Below are 4269 nucleotides of genomic sequence, written 5' to 3'. Positions count from 1 at the left end.
AGTAATTGTTAAACAATGCCGGATGTCACAGACGCTTCGGACACGTGGCGTGACATTTAAGTGGTATGAGAGCCGTCAGGTTCATAATCCCGTTGGGATTTTGATAGACAAAATTTGGCGAAGTCAAATTTGGCAAAAGCCTATGCCTTTCTATCAAAATCAATCTGATTCATCACACTCATCTCCTTTTGTTCAATCTTCGAATTCAAGCTATCGCCATAATTGGATGGCTTATACTTTCGCCTAGAATCTCGAAATTCAATCTCATCAATTGCTTTCAATCTATGCAAAAATTGCTAAACTTTCCACTATTGGAAAATCTCACTCTGTTCGAACCAAATACCTTGCTGTAACTTTGATCCCTTTTTTCATTCGATATATATTGGAAATACCCCTCGTACTCGTACTCATGCTCTTGCCTTCCTTTGCATGCGTCAACATACCATTGAAAACCAAACACGAGAGTTTGCAACCCTAAAAGATCAACTCTCTAGAGAAAAACAAGAGAACAAGAACTCGTGGAGATTGATAACCTATGTCTCACCCATCACCTTGATTGAGCAGAGAGCCAGCTCACCCCAACCCTATGTAAATGGTACGACTAGTTTCCCTTAGCCGAGAGTGATAATAAGGATTGGAATTGAGAAGGATATTGCTACCGCTCTCGTCATCGACACGAAGACCTTGCTAGAAAGCAAGAAAGTTACATCGCCAAGCTTTATGACGATATGGATAGACTGTAATAACAAAATAACTATATGCACCTTGTCGTGGAAAACGTGGAAGAAGAAGAAGAAGCACCTATAGATGTAGTGGAAAAAGAACAGTGATGATGGAGAGATGATAAGGTAGGCTGGACTGGTATTAAGGTTTAATGATATGAAAAGAAAGTAGTGTAACATTTCTTTGGGAGTGTACGGAGATAAGTTGGCTTATATTTTTGGGAATATACCTATCTGATATAAGTTGACTTTCATTTTTGGGAATTTACCTATCGCAGATAAGCTTCCGACTTAAGATGAAATGTTTGACTCGGGGATAATAAATTATTTATGAAAATATGACATAAGAATTATAAGCTTTGATATTCAGACGTGGAAGTAGATTTTTTGTCAAACATTAACGGTATGTACATTAAATTTGGGATGCTAAGTGCTAAATTTAAATATGTAGGAATTTTTTTAAGGTAAGAAATAATATTTATTAAGAAATTTATATTATTAGGACATTTCTTTTTTAAGTAAAGTAAGATATTGATGGGAATCGAGAATTATAGCATACATAATAAGTTCTGACTCTTCTTATAGTACAAAAAAAGGGGGGGAATATTTGAGGAGAAAAACATCCAACGAAACTTGTTTGTGTTAAAGCATGCTAAGCTCATAGTCTTGAAAGATTTAGTAAAAGAATAATTGCTTGAGGAGTTAGTTTCTTCCGTACAAGGTTGAAAGATTTTTTAACTAAGTTATAATTATTGGGACTTAAGTCAATAGGCTGATAAGGAGTTATGTTCTAAGATTCTATGGTTTTAAGTTTTGAGACATTAATCGTGATAATTTTAAGATAGAATAAATTAAGTATGGATACACATATTCAGTGTCGATTTTATTGGTTGGACAAGAATCATGCAATGGTAGATTGTTGGGATAAGAATACCAAACTCCAATCCAAGAATAAATCGTATTCCATGGCAAGGATAAGGAACATAAGTCCTTCCTTCTTGCTTCTCGGACCTTGAAAGCCAGGAAGTATGGCCAAGAAGTCTAATTAACAATAATGAGATAAGAAAAAAAAACGGAATTGAGCTCAAGGTATAAAATATTCCTGTGGTAGCGAGCTCCGGAAGTGTTACTTTGAATTATCTCAGACTATGAAGTAGAATTCGAAAGTAACTTGATAGCTCGCACTACACTAAACTCTAAGGAACCCTGTCAAATGGCTTCCGTTGAACTCAAAGAGCTAAAAGTTCGATTCCAAGATTTGTTAGACAAAAATAAATCAGACCAAGTGCCTCTCCTTGGGGAGATTCAATCTTATTGGTACATAAGAATGGTGAAAGTACAAGATAGTGTGTCATTCTACAAAGAACTCAATAAGATCAAGAACAAATGTCATCTTTCAAGAATAGATGACCTTTTCAATCAGTCGAAAGGAGCTAAGATCTTTTCAAAGTTCTATCTAAGGTCAGACTACCACAATTTAAAGCCAAGGCAGAGAATATTCCTAAAACAGCCTTAAAAAGAAAAAAGACATTGACACAATGAGTTCATAATAATTTCTTTTGTTATGACCAATGCTCCAACAACATTCATAGAACTCATGAACAGAGTGTTCAAGAAATTCCTCGACAGGTTTGTGGTAGTAATTATTGATGACATTCTTGAATAATCAGCAAGTGAGTAAGACCGCAAGGAAGATCTTCGTCTTATTCTGCAGATGCTCAGAGAAGAATAACTATATACTAAATTTAAGAAATGTGAATTTTGACTAAAAAGCGTCACATTCCTAGGTCATATAATTTCCTAAATAGGCATATCAGTGGGTCAACAGAAGATGGAGACAATCATGGATTGGCCTTGACCGAAAACTGGAATAGAAATTCGAAGCCTTCTGGGATTATTTGGCTTTAAAAAAAAATGTGTTGAATTTTCTTCCGCTCACCAAGCTCACTCAGAAGAAATCTAAATTCAATTAGAGTGAAGAATGTGAGAGGAGTTTTTAGATCCTGAAAAAAAAAAACTCGCTTCAACTCTAGTATTAGTACTTCCCGAATAAGACAGGAATTTCACAATTTACAATGATGCATCAAAAGAGGATTGTGATGTGTTCTTATTCAAGAGGGCAAGTAAATGCCCACGCGTCGATCAAATTAAAACCATGTGAGAAAAATTATCCAACACATGATAGTGAATTAGCCACAATTATATTTAAGCCAAAGATCCAGAGAATCAATTTCTTTGGTGTCAAATGTGTGAAATTTATCGATTATCAAAGCCTCAAATACTGTTCACACAAAAAGAATTAAACATGAGGCAAAGACGGTGGATCGAACTATTGAAGATATTTTTAGGGCGTGTGCCATGGACCCCGGAGGAATTAAATAAACACCCCCCTTTGATTGAATTTGCCGATAACAATAATTATCATGGAAGTATTGAAATCAGAGAGAAATCTATCAAGGTATTTGAATTGTTGATAAAGTATCTATTATCAAGGAAAAACGCAAGGCAGCTCATGATCGACAAAAGAGCTGGGCTGATTTAAAGTGAAGACCGTTGGAGTTTGAAAATGGTGTGAAACCTTATTTTAAATTTTCCCTTATGAAAGGAGTGGTTTGATTCAGCAAATCTAGAAAGATAACTCCAAGATATGTCGGACCCTTCGAAATACTGAGAAAAATGGGAAACCTAGCTTATCAGCGCGCTTTACCACCAGGCATGTCAAGGATTGACAACGTCTTCCACGTCTCACAACTAAGGAAGTATGTCTCATATCCAAGTAGCATTCTTGAAGTTGAACCACTACTAATCAAAGGAAATGTGAACGAGGAAATGAAATATGTAGAAGTCCTTATTCGAGTAAAGGACACCTAATACCAAGTGTTGAGATGCCGAACAATTCCATATGTCAAGATACAATAGTCAAATCATATGGAACGAGAAGCAATTTGGGAAATTGAAGAACGTATGCGCACTCGGCACCCTCACTTCTTTAAAGATTTTGCTAACTCAAGTTTCGAGCACGAAACTTCTAACAAGGAGGGTGGGATGTGAGAACCCGGATTTTTTGAAGCAAAGCACCTAAAAAAGCTCGGAAAGTAGCTCAAAAAGAAGCCGAGGCAATGCAAAACCTTGAGAATTGGGGGTAAGTCACTGGAAGAGGAAACCCTTAGCTCACAAGCTAAAACCCTTAGCTGAAGGAAGCTCCAAGATTCTTGGAAAAGAAACCCTCAGCTCACAAGCTAAACCCTCATCTCAAGGAAGCTCATTGATTGTCGGGAAGGAAACCCCCAGCTCAAAGACTTGATCTTTCAGCTCAAAGAATCTCAACAAAGCTTGTCCTAACAAGACCAAAAAAGGAGCTAAAAGATGAGCTAAGGGCTTGGACAAGTTAAATGTGCAAGTGATGACCATTGAGTTAACCAAGGAAAGGAGCTAAAAGACTAAGACATATTAAATATGCAAGAAGTGACTCATGAACTACCCAAGATGAATCTTGAATTGGATAGAAATTTGACCAAAATAAATGCCTTGCTTGGGCATTAACGGG

The sequence above is a fragment of the Primulina huaijiensis genome, chromosome 3 (assembly GCF_012295235.1).
Source record: "Primulina huaijiensis isolate GDHJ02 chromosome 3, ASM1229523v2, whole genome shotgun sequence".
Taxonomy (NCBI): domain Eukaryota; kingdom Viridiplantae; phylum Streptophyta; class Magnoliopsida; order Lamiales; family Gesneriaceae; genus Primulina; species Primulina huaijiensis.
The sequence above is the reverse complement of the archived record's forward strand: the minus strand, read 5'-3'. Positions refer to the sequence as shown.